We start from the raw sequence: 12,734 nt of genomic DNA, 5'->3' as shown, positions 1-12,734 counted from the left end.
CTGGTGACATCACATGGAATGCCAGGGCTCTCCAGGAGACAGTAGAATGTCCATGTGCTGATGTCACATGGTATATCTGCTACCCTTTGCTTTGCATTTAATATCCATTTAAGAGTAACCTCATAACATATTTGTCTTTCTGGGTCTGTGTACCTCCCTCAGTTTCTAGTTCCATCCATTTGCCTACAAATTTCATGATGTCACTATTTTTTTAACCACTGAGTAATATTCTATTGTGTAAAGGTACCACATTTATATTATTATATCTTTCAGTTGAGGGCCATCTAGGTTGTTTCCTGGTTCTGGCTATTACAAATAATGCTGCTATAAACATAGTTGAGCAAGTGACCTGTGGTATGATTGAGCATCCTTTGGGTATATGCCCAAGAGTGGTATTGCTGTGTCATAATGTCAGTAGATTCCTAACTTTCTGAGGTACTGCCCTACTGATTTCCTGAGTGGCTGTACATGTTTGCACTCCACCAACTTCGGAGGAGTGTTCCCCTTGCTCCACATCCTCTTCAACATAAGCTGTAATTAATGGATTTAATCTTAGTCATTCTGACAGGTGTAAGATGGTATCAGTGTCATTTTGATTTGCGTTTACCTGATGGCTAAGGATTTTGAGCAATTCCTTAAATTTCTTTTTGCCATTTAATATTCTTCTGTTTTGAATTCTCTGTTTAGATCTTTACCCCATTTTAGAAATTGGATTATTTGGTAATTTGATGTCTAGTTTCTTGAGTTCCTTATATATTTTGGAGATCATTCCCCTGTCAGATGTGGGCTTGTGAAGATCTTTTCCTATTCTGTAGGCTGTCATTTTGTCTTGTTGACTCTCTATCATTTGTAGCACAAATCTTAACAGTTCATATTAATAAAAACAAACCTGGAGGCAGGTATTGGGGTGAATGCTGAAAGATCAGAGAAACAGAACAAGCCACAGCTAACCTCAGCTCGCCAATTTCTCAGCCAATCGTATTTCCTCAGACTGGAAGCCTCTGAGTCCTCATCTGAATGGATCTCAGCTGAGTTGCTGCTAAAAGCTAAAAGCTTAAAAAAGGCTCTAGTTCCTGGTCCTCACACATTATATACCTTTCTGCTTCCTGCCATCACTTCCTGGTATTAAAGGCTTCCCTCCCCCAGCTCCACTGGCACCTATATAACTGAAGAATTTTTGCTATACTAGTCTCTTGACCTCATGCTCCCTTGGCCCAAGCTGCCTCTCTTGGTCTGTGGCTCTTCTCTTGCTCTTGCTCCTCTCTCTCCTTACATAGTCTAGCTCAGTCTTGTCCTGATAACTGTGGACTCTTCTGTGGGAGCACGTTTTCGGGTTCCTCGTGCCTTTACCCTACAGGTCCGCATGGAGGATGATTAGGACCACGGGCCTGAGTGCAGGTGTCTGAGATGTTTGCACTTGGCTGTGCTGGGGGAGGAGGTCATTTGCTCCACCCCTTGGTGTCTCTATAAAAACCCTGGGGCAGAGACAGTAGGGGCCCATTAGAAAATGTTACAGGCTTCTCAGGGCTATCCTTTGTTTTTTATCTGTTTATCTCAGCAAGATTCTCTGCAATAAATCCTTCTATCTAATATTTCCTGCTGCTCACACTCAAGAAAACTCTGGGGAGCTGAGTGGGGTTTGTGGGTAAATGCCCCACAGAGTGGTGCCATGAACAGGGACTAAAGAAAGAAAGGGGGGACTAAAGACAAATGAACAGGGACTAAAGACAAAGTAATAGGGACCAAAGATAAAGGAAAATAATAGTTTTATTACAGAGTTTTTGGTGAAAGTGCTGAGTCAGCCCTGCCAGTCGAAAGGCATGCCAGTGTTATAGAATATATATATATATATATATATATATATATATATATATATATATATATATATTATTGAAGGGCAGGGGTTTTATCCTTGAGAGTAAAGGAAAGCAGACTGGAAGGATGTCAACTAACTAGACAGAAAAACTCAATTTTCTAACTTTGGGGACTTTGAATACAGACTGGGGGGAAAAGCTTTCTTTGTGATTTACAGGTAGTAAAAAAGCTCTTCTCTGAGCTTATGGGGGAAGAAAAAGTTTCCTATGGAAGCTTTTGACCTGGGGACATCTGAAATGCTAAGTTCAAGCAACAGGAGAAAGTGTTTTCTCCCTGAGGCAAAAATGGGGGTTGTAAAAAGCCAAAAAGTTTAAAGTTGGGAAGTTTTGGGAAAAGTTGGTCTTTCTCTTTTGGGGAAAAAAATCTTTCTCTTAAACTATAAAGCTTTTCTTGGAAAATTTGGGGTGGGGAATTTCTCTAAAAACCCTTAATCTTTCTCAAAAGCTCTTAACCTTAAAACCTAAAGCCTTTAATTTTCTCAAAAGGGCAAAAATTAGAATCACCTGAAGATATTAGTATGGGGACCACCTATGATTAGCTCTAAGGGAAAACAACAAACTTCTTAAGACAGCAAAACCTCTCTAAGTTCTTTCAAGCTTTAACAATCTGCCCTGCAATGTGGGAGGCAGGGACAAGTCCCTAAAAACCTCTTCGAAGCTCTGTCTCTTCAAGCTAGTAAGACAGTGGGTCAGAGTACCCCAAGGGAAATGCTTGGGAGAGTGTGGGTGAAGAGCTACAGAGAGCCCAAAAGGGCAGGTAACTTTACCTGAGAAAGGCAAAAAGGCCAAGCTTTTCAATTACAGTGAGCTGAGGCATCAAGAATTTTGTTTCTGAGTGAGCATTTCAGAATGAAAAGGTGCTCCTAATCTTCCTAATGCAAAGATCCCCTGAAGCAATGCAAACTGTTAGCATATTGTATCCTCTCTTCTGACCAAAAACCCAAAGACGACTGTCCAGTGTCTCTGAGTTGGGGAGCATTTCAGGGATACTAGGGTTCCTGCATTTGCAAACTTCCTGGAGCACAGAGCTGAGGCAGGAAAGTGCAGGACCCAGGGGAAGACTGCTAGTGAACAAACAAAGCTATAGCCAGTGGGAACGGCACAGTTGTCCACTTTCCTACAAGTCCTGGGTTGATAGGTCCACAGCTGCAAAAAGAAATCTGAGAAAAAGCTTTCCTATCAGAGAAAGGACCTTTCTGGCAAAACAGTTAAGCTGAACTGTGTCTGAAGCAGTTGTGCTGCTGAGTCAGAAGGCTGTCTGGGGAAAGAGCCCAGCCAGGGCAGAACAGGACTATCCAGGAGTAAAGCTTTCTTTTCTATCTGAGAAAGCATCTCTTTGAGAAAAGATTTGTTTCAACTGACTCCCATGAGATAAGGGAGTGTAGCCCTAAGGGGTGATTGCCTCTGACATAAGCTCTGTCCTTGAGCACCTAGACAAGCAATCACAACCCACTTGGGGAATGGGCCAGGTGAAGGTCTGATGAAGCAAAGCACGTGTCCTAATGGGTGTTTAGAAATGGCAAAAACCTCCCTTGTTAGATTTTCAGTCTGTATGCAAACCACAAAGACCCCAAAAACAAACAGACAAAAAGGCCCCTACCTTCAGTAGCAGGGAAAGCCGCCACAGTAGTGTTGGAAATTGTTTCTGGGGTAGAGGGGCTAAACTGAGACCAAACTGGGAATGTCTGGGAGAAAGTCTCTGAAGAAACAGAAGGGAGAGTCCTCCACAGAAAATGCATGACATGTGAAAAGCTGCTAGAATTTGAGGCAGATGGGGGGGGGGGACAAAAATGCCCCTACCTCCAAAGGCAGCTAGCAGAGGTACAGAGCCACAGACAGAAAGCTGAAGCTCTGCATCTGGAAGGGAAGGAACAAGCAAAATGAGAATAAAATCAGTGGGAGAAAATCTCTCTGAAAGAGCTATGGAAAAGCTGTTGTACATAATCTTGTTTTTCACTGACTGGCTAAAACAAACACAAGCCCTGAGGAAAGTTGCTATCAGAAATGCCAGCCTCAATGCTGGCTAATGAGGCAGGTGCGGTTCTGATCTGGGGCAAGTGTCAAATGAAGGAGAGACATCTGTTAAAGCCAGCTGAGGAGAGACCAGAAACCTCCCAATGTCCCATAATTGAAAATGTAAGATCCTTTTTCAAATCTCCCGTTGCAAAAGCAAAAAAAAAACTTTGTTCAAACCTCCCGGCAAGAATTTGTAAGCAAGTCTGGTAAAAGAGAACCAGTTGACTCTCAGATCCCAAAAAGAACTATGGGAAATGACTGATATAAGGGAAATGATTTAATGGACTGATATAAGGGAAATGCATTCTGGGAAAGGTAGTTTTTCCGCTAAAGATGGCGACATTGCCCTGAAACACTTTTGTCAGCTCGAAAATACGTTCATGGTAAACTTAAAATACAGCTTTTAAAAGAATAAGGAAAGTCGTCTAAGAGTTTAAATGTCAGTTCCAATGAAAAATTGAAAGAATAGAGAACTAGGTGCTTCACGTTTTGGGGCTCGGTTGGTAAAATGCCTTATTTACCCTAATAGCTGTGCAAACTGCAAACAAGCTACTTTAAAATCCTTAACAAAGAAAGAGAAAGCAGTTTATACACTGAACCTTGTTTTAGATATGAAGAAACTTATGGGAAAATAAAGTTCTTTGCCTTTTGAACCAACAGCCTTCAATGAGTAATTTCTTTGCAAATCTAATAAGGAGACAAGGAAATAACCATTCAAAAAATGACTGCTTTAGAGATGGGAAACTTCAGAAAAGCTGTCTTAAAAATGGTTGCTTCACCTGAAAGTTCCTTATAAGAAGTCAATGCTAAATATCACAGCGGATAATATCAGGAGTTAAAGCTAATGAAGTGAAAATACTAAGTCCTGAAAATGCTTTTTCTCCAAGTAAGCTAATGAAGGATATGTTTCATGAAAGAACATCTATGTTCTTGACTCCTTTGAATAGTAACAGTTTTGGTGAAAATATTGGAACTGACAACAATCAAGTCAAAATATTTCAACAAATTCAAGAGGCTATTCACAAAAGAAAGCTGCCATGCTTTTTGGGCCATATTAGAGCTCACTCCAATCTTCCTGGTCCTTTAGCTGAGGGGTAATGCAATGGCTGAGCATTATCCCAAGTGGAAATGGCTCAACAGTCACATGCTCTTCATCAAAATAGCGAAAGCTTAAGAGAAAGCAATTCAATCTCACCAAAGAAGCAGCTCGTTAAATAGTTAAACGATGTGGGGGTATGTCCAAAATATTTTCCTGTCCCTCACTTAGGGGTAAACCCTCACGGTCTTCTTTCCAATCATCTATGGCAAATGGATGTTACTCATATTGTAGAATTTGGCAAATGAAGATATGTACATGTGAGAAAAGCAAAGAGCTTTACAGCAACTAAATACAGTAATTTCACTCAGTGTGAAGTGAAGTTTTTCAGTAGAGCAAACCAAAAGTACTGCTGTAATAGAAACATTTATCTGAATTGAAGCACTTAGGGGAGCTATTATGAATTTGGGTGAAGGGACAGCCTCTAGTTAAAAACCATCTACCACGGTGAATCTCTGCCAGTTCCAGAAAGGCTGAGAGAACTCAACTTTGGGGTGTGGCTTCACCTCCCCCAACCCCAGAATGTTACAATCCCCTAGCAACAAGTATCACAACTCTATAAGGACAACACTCATTAAATCCCAGTGCTGTATAGCAAAGCTGACTATAAACTCTAAACTTTAGAAGTGATGTATGTACTTCCTGTCTAGTTAAGAGAATCTTTCTGATAGAGATAGTGATGATAAGAGTAAAAAGTAGAAAAAGATGAAAATAAGATATGTGAGTTTGTAGAGATTATTCTGTCTTGTTAGATCTGTGTTAAGAAATCTTTGGGTGCTTGCTAATTTAGATATATGCTAATGGTAGCCCTATATAAGTTTGTAAAATAGGTCCATAGAGTTCCTTTAAGAATATAAGCTTGCAAGAAATATCTGAGGTAGTCTTTAGACATGTAGTAATAAGCTTGTAAGAAGTAAAGATACTAGTTGTAAATGTAAGTTTAAATAAGAAATAAGATAAGAAGTATATAAGAAGTAATAAGAAATGTATTTGCTAAAGTAGTTCAATAGTTTACTTAAGGAGTATAAATAAGAAGATGTTAATATGTTATATGTGAGTTTGTAAAATGTAAATGTTGAATGTGAGTCTAAATGCTTTGCAAGGCAAAAAAATGTTATATGTGAGTTTGTAAAGTGTAAATGTAAAGTGTGAATCTATTCTTAATGTATATTTTGAAAGAACCCAAGACACAGAAGGTTAGTGTCCTAGTAGACTGCAAAGTAGGCAGTCTGGATGGTTTCAGAAGCTCCAGAAGCCACTAAGAAGCTAAGAATGGCAGAGGCCAGATCCAGCACAACAAGGCATCTGCAGCTGAGATCCGTGAAAAATCAACACAACACAGAAAAACCTGAGCTAACATCAAAAAACGGTGCTGTTTAAACTATTACTGTAACTAAAAAGGTCTCCAGCTTGAGAATGAAAGTTGCAGATATGCTTGTTTTAACATTGTTTAAAATTGTTAACTGCAAAACATTTTGGTTGTAAAAATATCTCTTCATATTTGTAAGTGAAAGTCTGATACAAGAATTTACTTTTTTTTTCAACTTTTTGAACTTAAAATGAGATAAAACTACAGAAAGATTTTTGTTATGGATTTCTTCATACTTGGAAGGCTTGTACCAGAATTACTTGAATTTTGGGACTTAATGAAATGAACAATAGATTTCATTGCAATGGGAGAATTTTGAGTTTACTTATAGTAATGACCTAGAAACTGTGTTCTGGAGTTGGGTTAAAAATGGAACTATTTAAATGAAGAAATTTATTGTTTCTACCTTGACTCAAGATGCAGTTTTGTGTATGCATATATGCTGGTGATTCATGTATTGTTCTGTGTTAAAAATGCAATTGTTTTGTGGAACTGTTTATGTAAAAATGGAATTATGTACAGAACTGGTTTTGTGTTACAAATGGAACTGTTTAAATGGAAAAGTTTGCTTTTTCTAACTAGGCTTGAGATTTTGCTTAAAATATTATAAAGAAAAGTGAGAGTTAATACTCCTTAGTTTAATTTAAAAAATTGTTTGCGTGGATTAATGTCATATTTTGATTAGTAAGAAATTCAAATGGGGTATACTAAGAGACTACTTTGAAAGTGTAAAGATTTTTATTAAGAAACTGCTTTTGGATGTTTTGCTAAAAGTTTTCAAAGTGTTAATGGTTAGATTGAAGATATTGCTTTTCAATATGGGTTTGTAGGAACTGTATAAGTTTGGGTTCCTCTAACTAGGTTTGAGATGTTGTTTAAAAAATTATAAAGAAAAGGAGGAGTTATGAGATTGAATTATGTTTGAAGAAACCTATTGATATTAATGCACCTGGTTTTGTGGCATTAAGGAAGTTTGATGTGAGTACATTGAAGTTTTTCCTATGTTCTGTTAGCAAGAAAATTCAAATGATTGAGTTAAAGTTGTAAGATGGAGAAAATTGTTAACTATATATAGCACCGTACTATGTATAGCAATATTTATGTTAACCTGTTAATGGTAATGATAAAGCTAAGGGATTCTTTAAGTTTGTAGTCGCCTTAAGAGTTTTTGGTTTAGAAAGGGTTTGAGGCAGATAAGACTGCTGTAGTCACCTTGGACCTAATTCAAAAGAGAAATGGCATCTTTATCATCCTCTACTCCCATACTGGGAGGTGTAACAGCTATGGAGATTGCTGTAAGCCATTAATAGTTATTTTTTATATATAAAGAAAGGGGGACCTGTGGGAGCCTGTTTTCGGGCTCCTCGTGGCTTTACCCAGCAGTTCTGCATAGAGGATGATTAGGACCACGGACCTGAGTGCAGGTGTCTGAGATGGTCTGCACTTGGCTGTGCTGGGGGATGAGGTCATTTTCTCCATCCTTGGCGTCTCTATAAAAACCCTGTGACAGAGACAGTTGGGGCCATTGGAAAAGGTTCCAGGCCCTCTCGAGTCTATCCTTTATTTTCTATCTGTTTATCTCAGTAATATTCTCCGCAAATAAATCCTTCTATCTAATATTTCCTGCTGCTCACACTCAAGAAAACTCTGGGGAGCTGTGGGGTTGGTGGGTAAATGCCTCACAATCTTCCTCACACCTCTTTCTCTTATGTATTCTCACAGACCTATAATAAACCTCCAAACTTAGGAGTAGTCATGTGTCCCTTCCTTCCTTCCTTCCTTCCTTCCTTCCTTCCTTCCTTCCTTCCTTCCTTCCTTCCTTCCTTCCTTCCTTCCTTCCTTCCTTCCTTCCTTCCTATCTTCCTTCCATCCTTCCCTCCTTCCCTCCCTCCCTCTTTCTTTCACAGAGCATCTGGGTTTCATTCTCAAGATCCCTCATGTCAACACAGAACCACCTACATTTTCAGATACTCATGGTCTAATATGCCCTGCTCATCTCCACAGAGATGCATGCATGCAAACACTCATCCATATAAAATAATCATATCTATACAATTAAGAAAAAAAGAGGATGGGAAACCAGAACTAGCAAAGTGGCCAAAACTGAATATCCACTAGCATCTAAGCCTTAGTATCCCATTGCTTCATCATTCACACTAAAAATGTAATATCCAACACCTAGAAAATTTGGTAGTCAGGGGTGTCTAACAATAGCAATTGCTACTGGTCAACATTTGGAGTACATTACTTGATTCACATCCACACACACACACACACACACACACACACACACACACACACACACACAATGCCTAGGAATTCCTATTTAAAAACTTTTAAGTAAGATGTAAAATTTCCTTTGAGAGATTTTTACATTTGTACACATTGTGGATGGTCTTCAGTCTACTAATATACAAGTTCAGTCAGTCAGAGTGCTTTAACAATTCCTCTCCCATGTCACCAGATTTCCACTGGTGCCATTGTTCTCACAGAAACTCCAGGGATCTGTAAGATCTGAGATTTAGCCTGATTTGTCTTTTCTCATTCACTGTCAGTCTTCATTAGGGTACAGATACTCTGACAACCACTGGGTACTGCAAAATGATTGCAAATACAGGGCCTTCAGTGAGTCATCTGCCAATGTGAAATACTCTCTTGTCTTCCTAGTCATCAAGCCCTTCCTTTCTATACTGATACTCCAATGAATTCAAACACTCTGTTAATCCACTCTGAATCAATTTTAATTCCTTATGAAAGGAGAGACTTACTTTAACCTTAGCTCTAAGCATGAGTTTGGAGAGAATAGAAGACAACATCTTATTTCACACACTGCACACAAATTTTCAGCCCACAACTTGAAGAAAATACTTTTCATGCTGTTTTTCAAAAGTAGACCTTGTACCTACTAGAGTTTTGCAAAACACACACACACACACACACACACACACACACACACACACACACACACACACACACACACACACATTTTAAAAGAATATATCAAATAAGGTTTGTTGGGCCCTGATCCCCATTCTGTGGGTAGCTGTTGCCTTGCTTGCTGACCTTGATCAGATGACCTCCCTATGCTAATTCCCTGCCAGTTTCCTTCCTCCTGAAGAGCTCATGGAGGTTCCTTGTTTGTGTATCATGCATATTTGGTGTAAACAGCTAGGATGCAAGTATGTAAAACCTCTGTAGCTAACATCTGCCCTCTGGGGTTCTCCCATTGTGCTGTAAGCCTGTATTTAAGGCCTCTTCCCTCCTTTAATAAATGACATTGGCATTCTGCTGAGACGAATGACCTGCTGTCTTGTCTCTGTTTTTAATACTTAGCACATCGCTTGGACATGGTGAACGGGTGGTACCACAGGCATTACAAAGGTTCAGTTATAGTATAACAGTTATCTGAAAGCCTAAGATTCTGGTAACTTGAGGCTGGGTACCTCGACAGATATAGTTGTCCCACAGTGTCTGTCTCCCATTTGGAGAGACCCACAACCCAGTGGTTGCTCAGTGCATAAATCTGGACCTCAGGCAGCATCAGCTGTGCCCTGTGCATTCTCAGGACATATACATTCTAATAAGTGGTTTCTAACCATGTGTTTTCTACTGTGTGTTGATGTTTTGGTACTATCCCTACTGGGCCTTGCCCATCCTTCAGGCTTGCCTTCCGCAGAAGGAGCTGCGGTTCTGTTTTAGAAGAGTCACATAAAGTCTTTTTATCAAATATTAAGATGAAGGGAGGTGACATGATACTACCTGTGTATTCAGAAATCGCTTCCTCCTCCAAGCTACTTGCAGAAATCTCTGTCTCTCCTGCTTAACAGTCAGTAGTACAGGTGTGAGACATCAGAAGTTTGGTAATGCTGAAGCATTCCAAAATTGTTAACTGTCTCTAGAGGCAAGTCATGCTACTGAATTATGACAAATTATCATGAGGAAAAATAAGTGTAGCTAGACATTTTAAAATGCCTCAACCACTGCCTTTCCACAGAAAGACTAAACTACATATGGTTATCATAGAACAATCGCACCTCTGTCCCCTGAAATCCCCTAGTTTCACTCCTTTGGTGGGTATTAAACAAGCAAAAAATGTTTTTCAAAGATTGAGCTATGCCCAAGTTAATCTTAACTACAAATGCTTCTGTACTGCATGTTTCATGGATGGCAATCATGTCTGTTTCAAACCTGAGCATTGTCCTAAACCCTGAGAGACAGTTGGGGAGGGGGCTTGGCAACTAGGACATTCACTACCCACAGTGAAGACTCAAGTTTGAATCCCCAAACCCAAGTGAAAGAGGCAGGTGAATGCGGCCAGTCTGGTGTAAGTAGTGAGTTTCTGGTCGGCCAGAGCTACACAGTGAGACCCTGTCTAAAACAAACAAACAAACAAACAAACATATAATCCATGTTAAAATTAAAACCTTCCATTTTTTTAGACAGAAAAGGGGAAATGCTGTGGGATAATGCTCTTGTACAATGGTTTAATAAAACACTGTTTGGCCAGTAGCCAGGCAGGATGTACAGGCTGGGCGAGGTGACTAGGAGAATTCTGGGAAGAGGAAGAGCAGAATCAGGAGTCACCAGCCAGACACAGAGGAAGCAAGATGACAAGGCAGAACTGAGAAAAGGTACAAAGGCACATGGCTAAATAAAGATAAGAATTATGGGTTATTTTAAGTGTAAGAGCTAGTCAGTAATAAGCCTGAGATAATGGTCAAGCAGTTATAAATAATAAGTCTCTGAGTGATTTTTTTATAAGTGTCTGCAGGTAGATGGCAGCCAGGTGGATCCTGACAAATCTTTTGATTACAAATACATGCCGGCTGCATGTGGTGACTCAGCATATAGGGTGGTATGGACACAGGAGGGATCTGAGATAGCAATGGCCAGACAGCCTCACCCAACAACAGCATGTCCTCTCTCAAGGAACAGAGGGGAAGGACAGCCTGTCAGCAGCAATCTGGACTCTAAGAAGACACCAACTCTTGACCCTTGCAAGAACAACATGAGGCCTTAGTGTTGAGATTCAGGCTAGACACAGGCAGCCACTCTTCAGGCTCCATTCATGCCAAGCCTCCTGCATGAAGAGCCAGGCTCAGAACCACATTCTGGCATCCACTTTGGAATTCACCAGAGGAGGCAGAATGGGGCCCCACAAAGAGCAGGGCAGCCGACTCATTTATTTAAGGCCATAATTTGAAGTTGTGTTAAGCAGGTAAAATAATTCCCTCACTAAAAGGAGAAGGTTGACCTTAGAGCAGGGTGGGCTAAGTGGTAGTTGAATCCACTACAACTTACAGTCCCTCTCTATACTCTGTGGCCCTCAGTTTCTTTTTGTATTTGTATGTGTGTGTACGTGCCCCCCTATGCAAAGACAGGGTCTGGCTATGTAGACCAGGCTGGCCTGGAACAGCCTATTCTTCTGCCTCCATCCCTAGCGGGCTAGAATCACAGACATGCAAAAAAACAAGCTTCAGAGGGCTAGGATCACAGACATTAACAAACACACTTCAAAGAGCTAGGATCCCAGTCATGAACAACCATCCTCTAGAGGGCTAGGATGACAAACATACACCATCACACCCATTCACCTGATAACTATTTGGAAGCATCCAAAATGTGCTGAGTGGCTGAAATCAGCTGATCTGACAGTTGCTGAGATCAGGGCCAAGGAGCCTCAGAACAGTCCTAACACAGGGTTCCTCCCAGCCCCAGATAGAACAGAGTCCCATACAAAGGCCATCTGGGAGTTAAGAGAACATTTTACAGCTCCGTTTCTAGGAGGGATGGTCCAGTGATAGGCAATTGGAAATCAAAAGAGGAACTCGGTAACATGAATTTCAAGTGGTCTTATCAATAAAAGCCATGGGAGCCAGGTATTGGGGTGAATTCTGAAAGATCAGAGAAGCAGAATAAGCCATAGCTAACCTCATCTCGACAACTGCTGATCAGATCCTGTTTCCATGAATCCTCAGACTGAAAAGTTCTGAGTCCTTACCCAAATGGATCTCAGCTGAACTGCCGTTAAAAGCCTAAAAGGCCCCAGTTCCTGGTCCTCACATCTTACATAACTTTCTGTTTCCTGCCATCACTTCCTTGGATTAAAGGCATGTGTCTTTTCCAAGCAAGACCTGAGATCTCAAGTGCGGGGATTAAAGGTGTGTGTCACCAAGCCTGGCTGTTCCCAGTGTGGCCATGAACTCACAGAGATCTAGACAGATCTCTGCCTCCCAAGTGATAGGATTAAAGGTGTGTGCCACCATTTTATGGCCTCTATATCTTTCAGGTGGCTGTTCTCTGACCCCAGATGAGTTTATTAAGGTACAAATATATCAACCACAGAACTCCTTCCCCCAACTGGAGGTTTTGGGGCTCA

This window comes from Peromyscus maniculatus, chromosome 23 (assembly GCF_049852395.1).
Source record: "Peromyscus maniculatus bairdii isolate BWxNUB_F1_BW_parent chromosome 23, HU_Pman_BW_mat_3.1, whole genome shotgun sequence".
In the NCBI taxonomy this organism is placed as follows: Eukaryota; Metazoa; Chordata; class Mammalia; order Rodentia; family Cricetidae; genus Peromyscus; species Peromyscus maniculatus.
Note: the sequence above shows the minus strand (reverse complement) of the source record.